The sequence below is a fragment of the Rhamphochromis longiceps genome, linkage group LG20 (assembly GCF_057381845.1).
Source record: "Rhamphochromis longiceps isolate RC_006_pf linkage group LG20, R_longiceps_female_GT1.1, whole genome shotgun sequence".
Taxonomy (NCBI): Eukaryota; Metazoa; Chordata; class Actinopteri; order Cichliformes; family Cichlidae; genus Rhamphochromis; species Rhamphochromis longiceps.
In genome coordinates this window covers 9,811,265-9,834,521 of record NC_140576.1, presented here as the reverse complement: position 1 = coordinate 9,834,521, position 23,257 = coordinate 9,811,265, and the positions used below count along the sequence as shown (strand labels likewise).

The 23,257-nt window shown below is 41.8% G+C and overlaps 1 pseudogene across 1 annotated transcript; it reads right to left on the bottom strand.

The window, feature by feature from the left end:
- Positions 1-11,352: 11,352 nt before the first annotated feature.
- On the bottom strand, positions 11,353-22,665 carry LOC146644946 (uncharacterized; annotated as a pseudogene). The gene is made up of 2 exons (XR_014909057.1): positions 22,125-22,665; positions 11,353-14,069 (listed from the first exon to the last, which is right to left on the bottom strand). The product of XR_014909057.1 is annotated as an uncharacterized LOC146644946 (transcript).
- Positions 22,666-23,257: the final 592 nt, after the last annotated feature.

Below are 23,257 nucleotides of genomic sequence, written 5' to 3'. Positions count from 1 at the left end.
GGGCTTTAATCTAGATCTCCTCACTGCAGATGATCATTCTGTGGTGATGACGACTGTGGCTTCGAAACGTTACACATCACTGGATAACACAATTAAGGGCATTTACTAACCATCAGAGGAACTGTCTTAATCTAGAAGCCCCTAAAATAATATAACTACAAACTTTCTGGGTATATTATGTACCCAGAAAGAATGTACTCACAACACACACCACACACATTAATCTTCTACTGTAGCAGTTAATGTTAGCATATTTCCATCCATCCATCCATCCATTCGCTTCCGCTTATCCTTTTTCAGGGTCGCGGGGGGCACTGGAGCCTATCCCAGCTGTCATAGGGCGAAAGGCAGGGTACACCCTGGACAGGTCGCCAGTCTGTCGCAGGGCCAACACACAGAGACAGACAACCGTTCGCATTCACATTCACACCTAGTGGCAATTTGGATTATTCAATTAACCTATCCCCACAAGCTGCATGTCTTTGGACGGTGGGAGGAAGCTGGAGTACCCAGAGGGAACCCACGCAAACACGGGGAGAACATGCAAACTCCACACAGAAAGACCCCAGCCTGAACTCAGGACCTTCTTGGCAACAGTGCTAACCACCGTGCCACCGTGCTAGCATATTTAAAATACGTACATTGACACTTAAACTCTAGCCTAAGACCTACTAAACCCTAACAGACTTAAGTGACATCACATGATAACCAACTGGACCAGCTACCTGCAATGAATATTGTCAGAATCCTGCTTTGCAAAGAGTGAGGCTGTTTTTGTCAAAAAAGCATCATAAAGTAAAAACTAAATGGTTAATTACTAAGTAAACTCTGTGCTCAATATAATATTTACTTGCCTTCTCCTTATTTGATGTCAGCATATTTCTTCCTTTAACACTGAGCTCCCTTCAACAGTTGTTTCTTTTGCTGTTTTTTTTTCTTCTTTTTTGGAGAAATGTGAGGTTACAGAAAGTGTGAAAAAGGAGGGCTCAGAATGATTGTGAGGAAACCCCGATGCTCCTTTGTCCATGAATATGTAGCTTACTCACCGTGATCACTTCTCTTGCCTTTTGTCCTCTTACCCTCCTCACCCCAGCCAGTCACAGCAGATGGCTGCCCCTCCTTGAGCCTGGTTATGAAGGATGTTTTTTACTGCTGAAAGGGAGTTTTTCCTTCCCACTGTTGCCAAGTGCTTGCTCAAAGAGGTTGTTTGATTGTTGGGTATCTTTCTAATATTATGGGGTCTTTACCTTACAACATAAAGTGCTTTAAGGCGACTGCTGGTGCTATATAAATAAAATGTAATTTAATTTAATTGCTTCATTTGACTTTGTGTTTCTCTGACTATGTCACATTAGCAGCTGTAGCTGATTTTCTGTGTTTCTGTCACTGAATGGGATTTGTCATGAAAAATATTTGATCAAAAACAACAACAAGACATTTTACTAAGTAAGCATTATTAATATTATGTTTCTATTTAGCTGAAATGCCTTGCTTTGGTTTTATTATTTCTGTTTGTTGACTGATCACAATATTGCAGTTGTTATTGAATTACTTTCCTTTTGGTTGGGAAATTTAAAAAAAAAAAAGAGTTTTTGAAAATTAAAATCTTTTGTACTATTTTTAACCTGAGCATAAGCTATTTAAATAAGCTCATAACGACACTGTTCAGTGCAATAATCTAACTAATATAACTAAACAAAAAAACCTAATAAGATTTAACGTTGGTCATCTTCTTTTTACACTATAAGGCAATTTCAGTTCCCTTATAAGATTTTGTGCAAAGGCATGCACAGTGAAAGGAGTCCATCAAGGCAACACTATGTTGGTATTGTATGTCCACTTTCTTGCTTTAGGTGTTTCCAGGGGCAAAATTACTGCCCATGCAACCTTGCAAAAGTCAGAACCAAAAAACATCTTAAGCTACAGTTTGTTTTCACTTTTTAATTCACTTTTATTGCTGTGAAAAATTTCACAAACTGAATCTTCTACCAATGGCTTGAGCTGTGTGTGGCCGCAATGAGGGTGTTGTTGCTTACTTCCCGTTTTGCCGTCTCTGAGGACCACCACATACTGTCCCTAATTAAGGCATCTGAGCATGCTAGGTCAATGTTTCCAAAAGGACAGGCAACACAAGATAGGCTTCTCCAGAGTGTTTTTTTTTTTCTTTAACACCCTGTTTCACATTCATGCAGCTCTGAATATTTGCACCTAAACGCTTCCTGGTAAGAAGTCTTACTTGTAATTGGCAGCCGGTGAGGTAAGTGCCTCACAAACACATCTGTGATAGCTATTAGGCTAAAGTGTGTCTACAGTATACAGCAGGGCTGATGGCTAATAACTGTGACCTTAGAGTTGCAGCAGTGATTCCTACAGGCTTCCTATCATGCATGATGTATAGCACGCTATCTATATATTTAACAACTTACTGATATTTCCTCATCATAGTTATACCACATCCCAACAAATTTTGTTTGTAAACATTGTTTATAAATTAAAAAAATAAACCAGCATATACCACCACTGTGACATCACTGGATCTCACTTGTAGTACATATACAAAGAAACAATATCACAAAATGAAAAAAGCGTAGGAGAGAAAAGAGGTGAAGCAATATCATACCAGTGCCAGGCCTCAGGCACTTAATATTGGTGGGTGAATTTGGTTGCCAGGGCAACAGAGCATCTAGCATTGCACAAGTGCTTAAATACATTTTTTATGAGACTGTATAAAATGGGGAAAGAAGAGGTGAATGGAGAGCAGTGGTGACACGGGGATCTTGTATAACGGCAAGCACACCATGACAAGTGGAGCAGCAGGTGGGCACGCAGGTCTCCATATCTCTAAACTTTGGACAGTCTCCATGGCACTGTGTTACTCTTATCAATTATATCAGGATCATGACATAATCCAGGAAAAATAAATATCCCAAAGGCAATGTAAGCAGGCGGTAATCACAGAAAATTCCCCATGTAAATAGCACGTGGAAAAAAAATGAGCTTTTATGTCGTGTTTGTCTGATATACTCATTGGTATGCGTGCTGAAAGTGTAAAAGGGAATGGCTCCTGTGTTGACTTATGGAATTCAGCACAACTATTTTATTCTGAATCTCAAATTATTTACCTGCTTCAAAAGCACAGTGGCTGAAACTGAAATCTTGCATTTGGTCAGCCATCAGTATGTGTGTATCACTGTTGAAGATAATGCCTGGTAATAAAGGTTGTGCAGCATGTCAAAGAGGAAACACGGGCAACAATTTGACATCAAAGAGAGCAGCTCCAGCAGTTTGCAGCAGGTTGGGAGAACTAGGATGAAGGATCACAGCAGCACAGACAAAACAAAGAGAAAGCTGCAGGCCTCTCGCACTTCTAATCTATCAAATTTCCAATTTGACTTGCTCTTTTACCGAGTCCCCCCCCCCAAAAAAAAAAAAAAAAACCAAAAAAAAACAGATGTCGGGTTCAAGGCCCTGTGGCGAGATATTTTTGGTTCATATGGTCATCATGCAGAAATACCAGATATGATCCCAAAAATGGCATCGCTTGGCAAGAGCTTTGTTGGACTGCCTTCCCCTTTCCCTCTTAAATCCATCTCAGATCACCTCCAGTATCAGAAGCACTCAGCTAGCAAGTTGCAATAGGGGTGTGAAGATGTTTCCCAGTGGCAAAGATAAAGCTACTAATCCTTTTGCTCACAAAAGATACCAAATAGCTACTTGATGCTGGAGGATAAATATTGTATACCGTATCTAGAGTAAGTGATCTACTTCAGGCTGGCTGAGGCCATATGGTGTTCCACAGGGCCCATACTTCACTTTCACAATTCAGGAAGAGGTGCCCAGGGCTAGGATAAGTAGCTAGAAGGCTCTCAAGTGTTTTTGTGCTCTGTGGATGGATTGTAATCACTTTGAGCAGCTTGTCCTAATATCTGCACCAAACCAGCTGCTGTCCTATGTTTTCAGATCCCACCTCTGTCCTGCTTCTTTTCCTCCTGTTCTGATTTATGGTCCCAGAGGCAATGAGAATGACATGGTCTATGCATTACACAATGATTTTTCTTCCCTTTCTGTACCTCTTGTATGTTGCTCTCCTTCTTCAGTCTTTACATCTCTTCCCATTGGGATTCACACTGGTCACTGTGTTTAATATATTTGGAATTATTAGGCTAACCGCAGAATCATATATTATCCTTCTGCAATGCAATTATTACTGATATCTTGTTTTACCATTGCACAGTCGTGCTCAAATAAACATTTTAGGTCACTTTCTCACATGTGGTTCAGTTCACTTTTTCTTGGCAGTTTTATATTTACACACACACACACACACACACACACACACACACACACACACACACACACACACACACACACACACACACACACACACACACACACACACACACACACACATTTGTAGCTAACATTAATGAAAACACAGCCAAAGCTTGCATAATTTAATGTTTAAAACTGATCAAAAAAGCAATTCACATGTTGCAGATTCAGCTATAAAAGTCTCAAAGGTATCATTTTTTTGTTCTTTTTCAGTTGTTTTAGGCCAATATGGAGTTCTGAAATACTGTATTAGATTACTGTAATAGATTTTGGCACGTGCAGTGTGATGCCTGAAGGGAGACAGAATCTCAGACAACAAATACATCAGACCTAGGAGAGGTAAGTGTCAGACAAGCTTTTGAAAAAGTTTAGATCCACTGATTTATTGCTCAGTCTCTGGCCTTGCACTAGTTTCAAAACAACATTTATCTTAAAGCAGGCTCAGGCATACAGTACGTCAAAATCTGCCACAAAGACATCATAGTGATAAACACACATTTTCAAGCCACTCTAGAGATGATTAACTGCAGCAAAGATAACAGCTGAAGATTCATTGAGAAATTTAAGACTTGGGCAAAAAAAGGGCACTAATCTTGGCAGACTATGAAGCCAAGAACTACTGTAACCATGAAGAGAGAATGCTGTAGCACATTACCCTAGTTTCAGACTAGTTTTGTAGTTTTTGGTGTAAATAAGGTGGCGTAAAGAGAAAACTGCCTTTGAGGAACTGCAGGAAAGGAGACTACACTGAATCGTATCAGATTGTCCAATCAAGGTTTGCTTACTTTGTCAAAAGATTGAGCCAGCTATTTATTGATAATTTGTTTTCACTTAAGTAATGTGGTTTTACTGGCCACAGATAATGCTTTTAAGTTTTAAAAAATAAGAATTTAAAAATTGCAAATATTATGAGATGTGTAAGCATACATTGCCAGATTAGGAGAAAGGATTAGAAGAAAGAAAGGATAAGGCTGATGTTGAGGCTCTGAGACAGCTCACCCACATCCTTTAACCAAGACCACCAGCCCAAAATGCAGGGAGTAGTTGTCTGCTGGAGTAGGATGGTGTGTGCAGGTGCAGCTGTTTGTGAAGCATATGTGGTGCACTATATTACTGATGTTTATTCTGAGAAGCAGGTGTAAGTTATGTAGAACGAATTGCATATACAGTTTGACAGCTAGTGTCTGACTGCTTTATATTGGGGTGGCTGTAGCTCAGGTGGCAGAGCAGATCAGCCACTAACTAGAAGGTCGGTGGTTCGATCCCAGGCTGTTCCAGTCTGCATGCCAAATATCCTTGGGCAAGATACTAACATGTTGCTCTCCGATACATCCATCGGAGTGTGTATGAATGTTAGATGCTTAGAGTGCTAGAAGTGCTTTTATGAATGGGTGTGATTTGGTGAATGAATTAGTTGTATAAAGTGCTTTGAGTGCTCAGAAAGACTAGATGTGATGGACCGAGCAGTGAAGGAAACTTAGGCACAGGTTAAAGTCCAAAAAATAATTTTTTATTTAACCCAAAAAACATAATTGGTTAACTCATGCAAAAAGAATCAAAATCTTGGGCCCATAAAAGAGGTCAAACTAACAAAACTCTACTCAAAGTTGACAACACAACCAATAACTCAAACAAACTGACCTAACTTAACGAGACAAAGGGGAAACTTAAATAGTGGCTGATCAGCCCACAAAAACAGGAGAAGGGGTAAAACACACAAAACCTAACTAAACCAAACATAATGAACTCCAATTCCCCCCCATGGTCCTGAGTTATGGCGTGAACCAATTTGTAGCCTTCCTTTAAAGCTCGCTCCGCTCCTTTTCCACCTCTTGGCTCCTTAATCAAGGGACTGGAACAGCTGCAACTAAGGTAACTCAGAAAACAAAAGATTAATCATACATAACAGTGTAAACTAAAATGTGCGCACTTATTTTAGAATGCAGTGTTATGTGGATATGTGAATTAACTAAACCAAAACCAGTTATTTATTGTCCTGTAAATAAATTCCTATATTTAAAGAAAGAAATGTGAATGCAAGGTTACTTATAAGCCTCTACACTAACATGGTGATATTACCACTGTGTGGCTGTAAGTGCAGCCATCACACTAGAAAAGCGCTATATAAGAACCAGTCCATTTACCATTTATTCAAATCAGATTTCCAAACTAAGTATATACTTACTCCCTCCATGGGAATTAATAGGCTAAGTAGCAGCCAGGTACTTAAATAAAGTTGATTAACTGATTGCAAGCGCAATCACCTCTATAAAAGCACAGGTTTTGGACATTTTGGAAGAATCAGTCGGTTTGCCACAATTTTCCCAGGTGTGGACATTCCAGCAACTTCATTCCCAGGTCTGACTACATTATGCAATCATTAGAGAAACTGCAAACAACCCAGCCCCATCACAGACTCTACAGGGCTAACGTAGGATGAAAATGTTCAAGTCCATAACGGTACATTTATAACGCAAATTCAAAGAACGTCAAGAAGCTGTCTAAAATATAAATAAAAACAGAACGCTGTCACTCTACAGTCTTATAAACCCACATTGTATTCTCAGTAGAATATAAAGAACATATTAAATGTTTAAACTGGGAAAATTTATCATTTAAAGAAAAACATTAACTCAGTTTGACTCAACCAACAAATCATTAAAACTTGAGACGGGACTCAAACCTTTCAAAAGTTCAACCTCATCAGTCCAATGACTAATTTTCACCATGTATTAACTGCTTTCTGGCCAAAAACAGTTGCCTAATTTATACACTTAAGTTAAACTTAACTACATAAATTATTTTTTGTCATTTAAAAATAAAAATTGAAATGCAATTGGAAATAAATGGACAAATCCCATATGATGTTAGATCCATATTACATTATAAATCTAGTTATAACATTTTAGTTTAGTGTCTTTTAAGTACAAAGTAATGCAATTAAAAAGATTAAATGACCTGTGGTGCTTAGCTTTGCGTCCTCATGCTCATGCCCACATACCTGTCTAATCTCCGCTGCACTATCCAGTAAAGAAAAATATGCTCCAAAATTATTACATGAAAACCCCTGTTGAAAAACTATTGAATAGTGACTACTGAACACCTTTTGCATGAGCCAAAAACTCAAATTCCTGCAGTTAAAAATATGCTTTGCCCCCTGCACTTTTGTGACCCACCCTCAAACCAAATTCTCAAATCCTACCTCATTCCACCAGTATGCGCCAAGCCAGTTGGGCACCAGCAGTGAAGGGTATGTGTCATTGTATCCATATCATATACCCCTCCCCACTCCCTACCCCCCACCAGTCCTGTGGATCTGTGTAGCATTGGTGATGAAAAATGACAAAACTGTCCAATTAGTAACCCATCTGTCTTCATGACATCATAGTCAGTTCTCTTGGTGGGTTTTCAGATCCACTGTGAATACAAAATAGCTTAATAATACTTCTGCTCAAAGAAAACAAAAGTAGAATGCTGTACAACTTGATATTATTTCTAAAAAACAAAAACTTTGCAGTGTGCAGATTTCTCTATAAACACAGTGTAGTGATAGGTCATTCACATTTCTAAGGCCCAGTTTTTGCAATATAACCACAGACATGTCAGTTACTGCTCTGTCAAGTAAAGTGCCGATTTTTTTTCTCCATCTCCTCCAAAAGGAAGATGGGATGACAACTTTGGCTGCACGTGGCTATTCCCAAGCACTGGTCGCTAAGATACATCTACTGTTCTCTCTCCAGCCACTTGTTTTGCTTTCACTCAAGATGAAAGAAAAAAACCCTCTTTAATACATTCCCAGATGTCACAAGTACATTTCAGCTGAAAATGTCTGTCTACCTTGCAGGCAACTGCTTGGCTGAAATTCAAAGAGCAATGCATGATTAGAATAATAATCACCCCGCACTGGATATTTGTGACACCCTCTAGCCTCAGTGATGTATAAGCTATCAAATCAGAAAGATGACAGATGTTATGTAAATTAACACATCCGACCCCCAAAAAAGTCAAAGTCCACCATACAGATATGATTTGTTGTCAGATGGGACAGCAGGATTGTCTTTTTAATGAACTACCACAAAGGAAACCCTGCTGTCATTTGACAAAATAGTGTCCACTCTGAATCCCTCTGTGACACTGACTTAATTGAGAATTGTGTGAGATAAATCAAAGGATAAGTTTTATACCATACCTAGACCTGGAGTTTTGAGTGTTAACAGTAATGCTGCATAAAGACAGATTACCGTATAAAAACTAAACTATTTTGTCTCTTTTAATACTGCAGGGTCAGAGAAAGAAATGTGAGCCAGACTTCTATCAAAATACCTCGTAATAGCACCCTAAAATCATGTGGAAAAAAAACCTTAAAGGTGCACGAGGCAAGATTTTTGTAGAAAAAGAAATACAACCTCATCTTTCAGAATTTTATGGAGACCAACAGACACGCTCAGCCTCACTTGTTAAGAGCTCACATCTGCTGAGGGAATTAAAACTTGTTCAAAAGCATCTGATAAGTACTTCATTCAGAAAAGGGAGGACTCACTGCCCCTTACAACAGGGTCTCCATTAGCTTAAAGGGTAAAAAAAACGATAATCATACATAATAATTCTACACACATACAGATGTAAGCGAGTATCTGCAAGTATATACAAATACACATAAATATTCATGTAAACGCACATATATGCATATTTACACATGTATACAAATACAGAGTAAATTTGGGTATAATAGGCATTATACATGAAGAAATATTTTAAAGTTAAATGGAGTTTCAGAACCATGCCAGTACAATGGCTACAGTATGGTAATGCTGCCAATAAGCAATATAGTAGTAATATTAACAACAATGCTAGCAGTGGGTGTGATATACATGTATCTCATTTATTAACAATATATGAGGATATCACATTTGTGTACTGATAATCAGGCAACTTCACCAGATAATTTATTGATGACTGAGTGAGTAGACATTTTTTCACATTTTTACAATAGGGCAATAAGAGTAAGTACTGTACGCCTAGTTATTCAGAAAATAAAAAGGTAAATAAATGTATAAATAATAAATAATAAGCACCAATTTCTTTTTCTTGTCAGGAAACCTCATGATGGCATTGTTGTCTCGCAGTTACTGTGAATAAATACAGACATAGTAATGAGGAAGTTTGATTACATTAGCTTCCCAGCACATTAACATAATGGCACAGTCTCATTAGTGCAGAGCAGTGTTTTATTTGATAGATAGGTTTTGAGTTGGGCTAGATAGACGGAGGGTTTGGATGAAGACAGCTCAACAAATGAAGATGTACCTGACGCTTCCTGATGATGAGGAATCATTTTTGTACCATTCATTTGTCAGATTACTTCAAAGCAGAATGAGAGCATAAGAATGATGAAGTTAGGCGATATGAGCCCTGAATGGCACAGGAGAGACTGACTGATGAGCGACTCTTGAGATACCTCAACTGCCTTCAACCTATTTTGATAAATGAGCAACTGCTTTCCAACTAGAAATGCTAAAGCCAGAAGCTAGAAGTGACATGCTTTCTTTCTTCGATTAAACTGCGTAAATACGACACTCTAAATTTCGTTAAAAGAAAACTACCTGTCCTGAGGTGCTGACTTCTGGTATCTGCTACATGTTTCCAGTGACTTTCAGCAGGCGTGTCACTGTGTGCGAACCCAAGCGTTTCAGAGTTGTCGAGTCGTGGTCAGTTAATGTGTTTTAACCTTTTCAATTACATCAGCTTGTACTAAACAAAGACTTTGACGGTGTAAGCCGATTTTCTTCTTCGCTTCAATCCTAATTGAGTCTCATCGAGCTGCCGATTGGATCTTGATAGGTCCCGTCGTCAGCTGATTGCATGCCAGCTGTAATTTCTTTTTTAATCTAATTAAATCAATTGGGAATGTTAAAGAGATTTATTGCTACTAAGTCTCTTTAGCAATTCCACCAAGTATGGGTATTTATTCATCATAATCTGGACCTTTAAGTAAATTAATATGGTACAATAACATGGCGTTTAATTACCAAAAATGGCTTACATGTAATTATTTCTGCTTTATTGTGAATCTACAAAGATTGTTGTTTTTTTCCCAGGCCTTAAATTAAATCCTATGTACTTTCTTTCTTTTTTATTAATATTGCAGAACAAATGGTTGCTCAGAGCTCAAAAGTGGATCGAGTATAATAGATTTCTAAACAGTCGTAAAATTGTATTATCTATTGTTTGTACTGTGCCGACTAGCCCTAAAATGGAGTTTAAATTGGCAGGCTAACTCACAGAGGTTGACGATGCCCTGAAACGCAAAAACAATCACTTCATTTGTCACACTTAAATTCCTGTGGAGTGATATTTCCAGATCCCAAGACATACAGTCTGTACATCAGAAACTCATTACACGCTTATTACCAGGCAATTAAGCAGCATTGTGCATGCGAGCCAGTTCCAGAGATATCTGACACTACTTGTTATGCTGAATAATAAGCTAAAAAACGGCAATGTTGTCCCTAAATATACAGGTAGCCGTGTTTATAATATTGTGCCCCACACTTTAATATGTTCTGTGAATTGTCGAGCTCAGTGGGCTGCCGCTAGACTGCAATATTAGCTTTCTGAGTTACACCAAAATTAAACTTTGATTTAAAGTGAGATAGCCAGACACTGGCTGCTATCTTCTTATGAATATGTTGCCATTTGTTTTAGTTCACTTTCTATTGGAAGCTCTCAAAATGAAAGTGTTCTAAATGCAATCCTTTCACACATTCATAACATGGATTCTGTATATTATTACCAATGTAAAAGTAATATTCATTTATATTCAAACAAATACAAATATTTTTATTGGGATCCCAGGTGCAACAATATGCTTAAAAAGAGAAACAAAGAAAACTACATTTCTTAGCTTATGTTTAGCCCTAGTATGTGGTCAGAACTGGTGGCTCTTAAAACCTCTGGTGTACAAAGTAGTAGTTTCTGAACACTGGCCTCTGTACTGAGTGCCTGTCTGAGACTTTGTTGTAATGAGCCCAGGGAGGTTTAAAACAGCATATTCAGTCTCTCTATGGTATTTTCTGCCCAGCCTGTTCATCCACTAATCCCTCTTTTGCAGATTCCCATGGTAAGGTAAACTGAGGGAACAGTGCAGTGGTTGCAGTTTACCCGTTGTTGGGGGAAAACTCTGCAAAAGACCCAGGAGAAATAAAGACACAATGAGACAAAGTTACTTTCTTTATCAAACGTGTACACGGGTGAGCTGCGAAGAACAACTCACGCCATGCACAGTGGCTTGGTAATTTTTATAGGAAAGACAGTGAGAACAGGATAAGAAAATAATAAACAGATAAAATAAAACAACTCCATATATGGTGCTAGTCTCGTCAGCAGACAGCTAGGGAAGATAAAACAATCTAAAACAATATGTCCCAGAAACAAGATGTCTTTGCTGGGAAAGTCTAAAGGATAATTCTAAACTAATCTAAACATAGACAAAGGGCATCTTTGTACATTTAAAAGAAGGTAAAGAAACATAGAATCATTTTTCCTGTAACATATTCCCTCCTGTTTTAACTTATTTTAAATGTATACAACAATTGTCAGGGAAGGTTATTTATTAACTATCCTTAGCAGCTTTTAATTTTCAAAATGTCGGCAAAGCAGAAATGTAAATCATGTGGTCTAAAGAATAAAACAAATAAAAGAACAAAGAAAAGCATAGTAAATGAAATAACAAGAGAAAATAATAAAACTAAAACTACAAAAAATAAAATGATAGAAAGAAAAAGAATATAAACCTTATGTTGTACCTGCATAAACTACTAATGTGTTAATCAGTGCATGATCACTTGACAAGTCATTTTTAATCACCACTTCATTTATTAGCAGCTATTACAGGTTCTCCTCTAGCAGAATTGCAACGGGATGCTGTTCTTCTTGAGGCACGGCAACATAAGCAGTCATTGTAGTTGTTATCATCTTTGAAATCATTACTCTTAGACATGGCAACACACACAACACTAATACGAGCAGTGCTATCATGATGAGACCTAGAAGGACAAACGGCTTTGCTACAGCAGCCAGCCATGAACCGCCGAACAGCCAGTCCAGCCAGCCTTGTGCTGTAGCTGCTCCAGGTGTGTGGTCAGTGACATATTTTTGCAGAGCGGTCAAATTCTGCAAAGCTTCATAAATGTCTCCTCCAGTTTCGTATCCATCAGGGATAAAAGTGCAACATGTCTCCCCGATCAGCTTGCAAACTCCTCCTTGTGATGCTGTTAGCAGGTCTAGTGTCAGTCTGTTCTGCAGCACCATCGTTCTGATGGCCTGCTGTTCTCCTGCTAAGGCGGTTCCCAGGGTCTTAGTCAAGTTGATGTGTCGTAGCAGAGCATATCGGTTGATCTCCACATGATCCCGCTACCTCGGCAACTCCAATGCCGGGGATCAAGCTCTGTAAGAATTTCACTCCTCCCCAGATGCGAAACTCTCCCGGCACTCCAGTGTCCACTGTAATGCCGAAAGAATTGGGTGAGGCGATGTCCACTTCACGTCTCTGTCGGCTGCTTGGGTGATGTGCAACACTTTGCATGAAGAAGACGTGATCTGATAATTGCACCAGGGCGCACAGACCCCCCCCAACCTTCAGGGAGTGACAGATAAGCCTTATTGCCACATAGGAAGTACCAGTCAGCCAAGACTCTGGTTCCTCTACTGCTGGGTGCCGTCCGTGCACATCCTGTCTGGTACTGAGTCTTTGTTTGTAGTGGCATTCGGTAGCTGTAGTCGGAGCGACAGTTCAGGCTCATCAGCGTCGTGTTACTGGCACAGGTTTCGTTGATTGAACAGGCCATACACTTCCTCTCGTTCCTCGGTGGACAGAAAGTGTATATGTACTTACATAGGTGAGTAGGCAGCTCCCCCACTGCCCGCGATCCGTTGTTCATCACACATACTGGCAGTTGTGATGCGTTCAGTTTGTTCAGTAGAATTACATCAGGCAGTGGGTCTGAGACTTGGGGCCAGGTCAGTAGGTAGGTCTGTCCGGAACAGTTCACATTTGTGAGTGACGATGACCTCCAGGTTGCTTTAGCTGGGATACTGTAGTTGGCCTTGGACCAAAGAGTACCGTAGCCTGGGTGTGTTGCCAGGCCCAACAGGCACCAACTGTGATCTTCAGGTATGCTGTATGGCCACAGGCCAGACGTCTGTGAGGATAGGGGCATATGGGTACATGCATAGCAGTCAGTTTTATTATTCAAGTGAGCTGTAGTGTTCATAAACTGCCACCAGAAGTTAGTGGCGTAGCCATGGGGAAACTTGGTGTACTTTCCTTTGTCATACAGTGTCTGCCGTTTCTTCAGATAGCGTGACTTGTTGTCCCTCACGGAAGCAAAGATGAGGAGCCCGGCCAGGGTCAGGGCCGCTGCAGTTATTAGGAGCCACCACCTCATGACAACAGGACACACCCTCCTGTCGTGAGTAGACCCCCCGGCCAGAAAGGCTGTTCCATCCACCGGGCGAGATCACAACAATTGGGTGAGCCTGTGTCGGCTGAGTTTAGATGGCTTCACTTACTCGCCTGCAGTGACTCTGATGGATCCAGGATGGTCGTTCCGCAATTTTGCAAGCGGTGGGCGTGGTGAGGAGAACCTGATGTGGTCCCTCCCACCTGGGTGCGCTCCAGTTTTTCCTTTGGAGCACCTTTATCAGAACCCAGTCACCGGGCTGTAATCTGCAAGACACTGGAGAAACATCATCAGGTTGTTGATTATGTACAATGATCTCCTTGTTTTCTAACAGCTTAGACATCCATTCTGCTAATGTGTTTTCTCTGATTGATTTGTCTATTGGTTGACTGGTGATGGGCAGTGGGAACGGCCTACCATGAATGATTTCAAATGGAGTTAGTTTATGGGAGCCTTGTGTTAAGCGCATCCACATTTTCACTAAACCCAAACATTCAGGCCACGGCCTTCCTGTTTCTGCCATGCATTTCCTGAGCCTTTGTTTTATAGTGCCGTTAGTTCTCTCTACAAGGCCTGCGCTCTGAGGATGATACGCACAGTGGTGTTTTATGCTGAAACCGAGCGCTTCAGAGACCTTAGTGATGACATCATTTACAAAATGAGTGCCGTTGTCTGATCGTATCAAAGCTGGAATGCCATATGTGGGTATGAAGTGATTGCACAGGCATTTTGCTACTGAAATTGCATCTGCCTTTTTCACTGGATAGATTTCCGGCCACTTTGAGAACACATCTATAACCACTAGGGCGTATTTCGACCCTTGACATTCGCTTAGCTTTATAGTGTAGAAATGAGAGTTGACAATACAGGTCATTCCCCCCGATGACAAATGCGTACAGCCATGAGTCACTAATGCCGCCATTTTGTGGAGGAATTTTGGCAACACTGGCTTGCCATAACACATCATTAAGTCGTTTGTCAGAACTGCACCGTGTTTTAGCCATTTTGCCTGCTCTGCTGTGCTTGCTGCTTTTGTTCATTTTTCAACACATCCAGTGGAATCTGATGTGTGTTTACTGCCATCAATGTGATGTTTGTCTTTTGTGCCGCTTATTTTGCTGCTCTGTCAGCAAAATTGTTGCCTGTAGTAATGAAAGAGTCAGTAGGCTTTGTAAGAGGTTGGCATGCTGAACCGGTTTTCCAGTTGGTGTAATCATTCCTCTGTTATGCCAAATTTTTTGCAAAATGATGTACAGCAGAGAAAACATACTGGCTGTCTGTATGTATATTTATTAGTTTGTCTTTGTGTATTTCACTTTCGCGTATCACAGCTATCAGCTCAGCGCTCTGTGCAGAACATGAAGAAGAGAGTGGTTTTGCTTCTATTATTTTACTATCTGTGGTTACTGCGTAACCTACACAATTTCGGCCTGTGCTGTAAGGTCAAATAAGTTCTTAAGTGGCTGCCTCAAAACTGTTTTGCATTATTTCTCTGTGGCCTACTCCTACAATCTCGTGTGAAGTGACCTTCCTCTCCACGGTTCTAGCAGGCGTTGTCTCTATGTTATCTGCTGTTTCTGCGTGGCTGTCTGCAGCCTTGGTGTTTATGACTTTGCTCGCCTCTCTGTTCCTGATAGCCACCTGCGGATTAGTGTTTTAGTCTGTTGTCAACACGTCAGCCTTATTTTTAAGTTACAGAATGCTTCTTCTTTTTTTTCTTGGTTTGGGAGAATAGATGCAACACTACATTTTCACTTAAGGCAATTTTAAATAATTTCTAGTTTTTCAAACAATTCATGGATCTCACACATTTCAAACTTTCAAGTTAGGGTTGTTTCCCATTTATTTATTTTTATATATTTTTATATATATATATATATATATATATATATATATATATATATATATAGAGAGAGAGAGCTGGATAGCGTAGTGGTTAGACTACACGCCTTTGGAACAGAGGATCGCAAGTTCGATTCCTGCCTGGGGCGTCTGTATCCAGTAAGGGTCCTAAGGCTAGACCCCCTATGCTAAGCAAGCCTACCGCAGACATGAGCGAGACAGATAAATATGAAGGCATGCCGGCTCGGACGTCGCCCGGATCAACAAGGTCCGCGTCAGGTGTTGAGGAACCAGGGCACCCTGACGAAAAGTGGGCTACTGGAACAAGAAGGCATCGGTGGGCAAGGGACGAAAACAGGGCGTTGTTGGAATGCTACTACGCAAGTAACCCCGGCGGAAGGGGCTACATGAATAGGATGAGGGACCTATGGATTCTTCGATACCCAACATCCACAATGACGGCGAAACAACTAGTAGCTCAGTGTTCCAACATTCGAAAGAAGGGACTGCTCTCACAGCTAGAGATTGACGAGGTACAACACAAATGCTACGGCAAGGAGGAGTCAGGACGCCAGGTCAGGGGGGAGATATCATCACCCCCACCCGAGATTGGGTACATAGCCCCAAGTGTGATAGGAGAAGGATCGTTGAGTGCGAGAGGAACTGACCTGAAAAATAGGATCATGGCCAAGCTTGAAACCTGGATCCCCCGTAGCCGGTTACCAAGATTACGTGAAGTACCCTCAGAAGGTCTGCTAGATGATGTTAATGCAGCACTACGGGCAATACCTACAACCACGATTACCGACACTAACAAGCTGATCTACAATACGGCAGCAGTGATCAGTGAGATGCTTGGCTACAAGTTGAACAGCCACAAGGGGCAGTACCCTCCATGGAGAAGGAGGCTAGAGGGCAAGATCAAAGTAGCACGGAGAGAGGTTAGCCAACTAACGGAGTTGCAGAAAGGTGCGACGAATAAGGTGCCTAAGAAATACAGCAAGCTGTCCATACCTGAGGCCTTGGAAACTGCCAAGCCTTGGCCAGCCGCTTGAGGAGGTACACCAGAGAGATAGAAGGCAGGAGAATAAACCAGCTGTTCTCCACAGAACCAGCAAAGGTGTACTCTCAGTGGCAAGGGAACAATAAGAGAACAGCACCACCAAGGCTGGAGACGGAGCAATACTGGAAGAGCATATGGGAGAAGGATGCAACCCATAACGGCAATGCTCAGTGGCTAGAGGATCTGAGGGCAGACCACAGCGACCTCCCTGAACAGGGTCCAGTAACCATCACAGTGGCAGATATCCAAGAAAGGGTCTCCAGTATGAAGAGTTGGACAGCACCAGGGCCCGACATGGTTCACGCCTACTGGCTGAAGAAGCTAACTGCACTCCACGAGCGTCTGGCAGCACAAATGAACCAGCTGCTAGTTAACGAGAGACACCCGGAATGGCTAACTGAAGGCCGGACGGTCCTGATCCCCAAGGACCCCAAGAAGGGACCGGTCCCCTCCAACTACCGACCAATAACCTGCCTCAGTACTACATGGAAGCTCCTGTCAGGCATCATATCGGCTAAGATGAACAGGCACATGGGTCAATACATGAGCGGGACACAGAAAGGAATTGGCAAGAATACCAGAGGCGCAAAACACCAGCTACTGGTAGACAGAACAATCAGCCGAGACTGCAAGACCAGACTGACCAACCTGTGCACTGCCTGGATTGATTACAAGAAGGCCTATGACTCAATGCCCCACAGCTGGATACTGGAATGCCTAGAATTGTACAAGATCAATGGGACCCTAAGAGCCTTCATCAGGAACTCAATGGGGATGTGGCGTACAACACTAGAGGCCAACTCCAAGCCCATAGCACAAGTCACCATCAAGTGCGGGATCTACCAAGGAGATGCTCTGTCCCCACTGCTGTTCTGCATAGGCCTGAACCCCCTCAGTGAGATCATTAACAAGACTGGCTACGGATACCGACTACGGAACGGAGCAGTTGTCAGCCACCTCCTGTACATGGATGACATCAAGCTGTATGCCAAGAGTGAACGAGACATCGATTCACTGATCCACACTACCAGGCTATACAGCAATGACATTGGAATGTCGTTCGGACTGGAGAAGTGTAGTCGGATGGTAACAAAGAGAGGGAAGGTAGTCAGAACTGAGGGGATTGAACTACCAGAAGGCAACATTGCAGACATAGAGGACAGTTACAAGTACTTGGGGATCCCGCAGGCGAATGGGAACCATGAAGAGGCCGCTAGAAAAGCTGCAACCTCCAAGTACCTGCAGAGGGTCAGGCAAGTCCTGAGGAGTCAGCTGAATGGTAAGAACAAGATCCGGGCCATCAACACGTACGCCCTGCCCGTGATCAGGTACCCTGCTGGGGTAATAGGCTGGCCAAAGGAGGAGATAGAAGCCACTGACATAAAGACAAGAAAGCTCCTTACCATGCATGGAGGGTTTCACCCCAAGTCCAGCACCCTGAGGCTGTACGCTAAGCGGAAGGAAGGGGGCCGGGGACTGGTGAGTGTCAGCACCACAGTCCAGGATGAGACAACGAACATCCAAGAATACATTGGGAAGATGGCCCCAACTGACCGAGTGCTCAGTGAATACCTCAGGCAGCAGAAACCCAAGAAAGAGGAGGGAGACGAGGAACCATCATGGAAGGACAGAGCCCTGCACGGTATGTACCACCGGCAGATAGAGGAGGTGGCTGATATCCAGAAATCCTACCAGTGGCTGGACAAAGCTGGACTGAAAGACAGCACAGAGGCACTAATCATGGCAGCACAAGAACAAGCTCTGAGCACAAGATCCATAGAGGCTGGGGTCTATCACACCAGGCAAGACCCCAGGTGCAGGCTGTGTAAAGATGCCCCAGAGACAATCCAGCACATAACAACAGGGTGCAAGATGCTAGCAGGCAAGGCATACATGGAACGCCATAACCAAGTGGCCGGCATAGTGTACAGGAACATCTGTGCCGAGTATAACCTGGAAGTCCCGAGGTCAAAATGGGAGATGCCCCCAAGGGTGGTGGAGAATGACCGAGCTAAGATCCTGTGGGACTTCCAGATACAGACGGACAAAATGGTGGTGGCTAACCAACCGGACATAGTGGTGGTAGACAAACAGAAGACGACGGCCGTAGTGATCGATGTAGCGGTTCCGAATGACAGCAATATCAGGAAGAAGGAACACGAGAAGCTGGAGAAATACCAAGGGCTCAGAGAAGAGCTCGAGAGGATGTGGAGGGTGAAGGTAACGGTGGTCCCCGTGGTAATCGGAGCACTAGGTGCGGTGACTCCCAAGCTAGGCGAGTGGCTCCAGCAGATCCCGGGAATAACATCGGAGATCTCTGTCCAGAAGAGCGCAGTCCTGGGAACAGCTAAGATACTGCGCAGGACCCTCAAGCTCCCAGGCCTCTGGTAGAGGACCCGAGCTTGAAGGATAAACCGCCCGCAGGGGCGTGCTGGGTGTTTTTTTTATATATATATATATATATATATATATATATATATATATATATATATATATATATGTGTGTGTGTGTGTGTATGTATGTATATATGTATGTATATATATATGTGTGTGTATGTATATATATATATATATATACATACACACACATATATATACATACATATATACATACACACACACACATACATATATATATATATATATATGTGTGTGTATGTATATATATATATATATATATATATATATATATATATATATATATATATATATATATATTAACTTTGCATTGCTCACAGCTCATAGCTCACAGCTCTAAACCTAGGCATTTTTCAATCATATGCCTAATCACTATGTGTCACTGTGATTCTCAAGTATTGTCACAAGTTCGTTTAAATTCGTTTCCAAAACCAACAAAATAATCAAACAAAAACAAAAAACATAAACGTGTCAGGACACAAAAGAAAAAGAAAAATGCTGCCACCCGAACAAGGCAGAAGTCTGCATATGTTGGCTTTTAATAGCATGCAGCTTGTAACATGGTAGACTAATGTGCCTGTGTTAATTCAGCTCCATATTATTGTGTGAAGTTGCACTGGGTTGGGAGTGGTTTTGTGGTTGTCACATTTTTGGTGAGCCAATGGCTGGAATGGGGTTGGACTAATTAGAGGCAGGTGTACTTGATTGCACTGATACACTGGTCTACATATAGCCCACACTACAAACACTGCTGTGTTGTTTTGTCTCTCTGTGCAGGCCAGGGCCTATTATATGCCACAGCCTAAAGGCAGCAGAGTTCCAGAGGCTTGAGTGACCACTGACTATATGCTTGCAGGGTGGTGGGTCTCCAAGGACAACTTCTAACCCTGTTAAAGGCAACATGTGGGGTGCAACTTGGCCGTGTGGCATAGCTGGCTCTGGCCTTGGGACTGTGTATTTTTATACAATTCATAAGTGGGACACTGGACTGTTTTATCTTTTATCTCTTGATATATTTTTCGTCAATAAATTATCTTTTAGAATTTTATTGACTGTCATCTTTTTGCCCACGACTGAGACGGTTGGTCAGACCTAGAGTCTTTCTTTGGGTGTGTTACAGCAGCTTCTGCTCTAAAAGAAACAAAAAAGAAAAAGAAAAGAAAATGTGGAACATGCTCATCAGCTTAGCAGTGTCTACATATTTAATTCAGCTTCTCAATCCTGTAGTTTTAGCTGTTGTCTACAGGGTTTTGCTTATTGGTTGTTATTATAGGTGTGCTCTATATCTCAGCAATGTGTCATTCTAGGATGATAGGTTTCAAGCTGGTCAAGTGCCTCTATGCACTTCATTAGTTTAGTTATTCTCTGTATTGTCTTCATCTCACATGTCATTACACTGAGTTTCAGCAAACCTTAAGCTTGATGCAGACTACTGCTTAACAATTATCCACCTCACATCATAACCGATTAAGGTGCCTCTTCATATTAATATTATGTCATTGTTAATATTATCCTCTTTGTCTTATATGACAGCAATAGCATATTATAATATTTTATCAGTGTGTACCATTATATTACTACTGAGCCAATTTGATAGTTAGGATCATCTTATTCAGCAAACAGATAATTTTGAATTCATCCAATCTGCGGTCACATTTGTTCTCTCTGTTGCATGGCGGACCAGGCAGTTCTATTATAATATATTATTTATATTTTATTTTGTATCCATCAAGGGCTTCAGATGACCTGCAGAATCATCCTTTTCCCAGGGTGGAGACAGTTACCTTTTCACACACTGTCCTTGGCTGAACAGTGACACAGCCTTAATATACTTTATTTATGTTATTAAAATATTTTCGTGTGAATTATTTGCTTTATATTCATTTTATACATTGTGGGCATGGTCATCATGCCAACTGTGTTTCATTGATAATATCACTTTACAGGTTGTTATCCTTGCTATTATTAATTTCAAATACTCTAAAGATAATTTCTACTGTAATTTTCCCTTTGTTTATCTTTATTTCGTACTTTTTATATTTATATCTACTCAGTGGGGTCTGTTTTCAACCCTTTTAAACTACCTCAAACTACTTTGATCTCTAGTTTTCACTTAATAAGGGATTATTATGTTCTTCCTGATATGGGTGTTGCTGCACATGCGGCTGCAGGAATGAGTGATGGTTTACTAAAAGGATTGTGGACACTGCACAGTGTCTCGTCTTCTGGTTTTACTAAACTGGCAGTTGGATTCTGTTCTTCTGACTGTTTATATTTTGTTTTCTTAAATCTCTCTGTTTTTGTCCGGCGTCTGGACTTTTCTTTTCTCACCACTGCTCGTCAGCAGGAATGAGTTTTAATTTCACTTGCTTGATTACCCATCTTATTTATGTATTTACTTATTTTTGTTTAAGTAATATATACACGATACAGCTGCTATCACCTTCGCTGGTATTAGAGACGAGAGTGGTTGCTCACACGCCCTTCTACTTTCGGACTATTTCCAAAAGCGGTGTGAACTTTACGAGACGGAACTCGACCGTTCTCTCAACTCACCAGCACGTCAGTGAATAGCAGTAAAAGAAAAACACAGTAGGAGCAGCTCAGTCTCTTATTGGACCGTGAAAATTCAGCTTGCTCCGTTAATTAAAACAATACACACACACACACACACACACACACACACACACACACACACATTCACATTCACACCTATTCGCGCGATCGGAACCCTTATCATAAGGGGAGCTGCCAGTCTTTCTGTAGACGAGCTACTTATTCCCTAGACCCTGTCTAGACCCAGCTGGGGGAGCTACCCAGAGCTCCAAACCTAACCCACAGAAGTGGGGAGCTTCCAGTCGACGAGCTCCAAGCTACCAGCCGACGAGCTACTTTAAACCCACAGAGGTGGGGAGCTTCCAGTCGCGACGAGCTACTTTCGCTATTTTAAATTCCCTGAATTTAAAATACGCTTTTACGCAAGATTGTGTCAGTGTGTCTGTATCTACCTGGTCAGTGTCGCCGGGTCTGGTCCACCTCGATCGGGCCCCACCACCGTGGGTCGCTTTCTAAGACGTTGGCCAAGACCCGAATTTAACGCTCTTGGTCTTTTTCCACACACCTGGTGTGTGGGCTGTCGACAGGCGAACAACGTGGACTGGTCACGGAGATGGGACACGATTAGGGTTGCCAACCGTCCCTTAAAAAACGGAATCGTCCCGTATTTCGAAACAAAAGTACACGTCCCGTATTGAGCTAATAAGGGACGCACTTTGTCCTGTAATACAGTGAGAATCAAAAGTAGTCTATAAATGTTAATGGAATTAACGCTTTGTTTGAAAACATAATTCCCAGCCCCTCTCCTGATTTGTGACCAATGAGCTGACAGCACACTTATGACAATTCGAGTATGACAATTCAGATTACCGCTCATCTCATTGGTCGAGGAAAGGTCGCTTACGGAGAAAATACCGGAAGACAACAGATGACCACAACAAGAAGCATGGCCAACAGGGAAACAAACGCCGACACTGCGGTGCAAGTCTCGGACGACAGTAAACCTAAAGCTGGGCAGACACTGTGCGATTTTTTTCAGTCGCGTTATTCAGCTCCTGCTCAAACTGCACGATTGACTCGCAGGGGTTAAAAGTTGGTACACGATGCAGGTCTCACACTATACGGCCCGATGCTCTGATGCGACCTGAGTACTCACACTGTGCCTCCATAACATGAAGGTTATAACAGAAAATCTGTCGCGCTCTCCCTCTGTCTTTCACTCACACAGACACACCACCACCACCATCAACTTTGCTAAATTGCTAATGAAAAACATTGATCAGGCAGCTGTGATTGAGCAGCAGTGTAGATCCAACTATTTTCACGGTTGTTGTGTCGTGATAATTTCTGAGGCCACATCGAAAAGGCTCGGATGAGCTTTCCAAAGTTCTACAAGTTGTGCCTCCATCGCTTGTGTCCAGATCACACGCTGCACAGCCGTGCTGCTCCGTCTTTTTCGCTGACATTTGTGTTTGCGCGTGCGCAGTGTGACAAACTGCGGTGACACCCTCACGACCAGCTCCCGATCATCAATCGCTTGGTCGTGAGGTGTTAATCGCGTCTCGTTACCCCACGTATACTACAC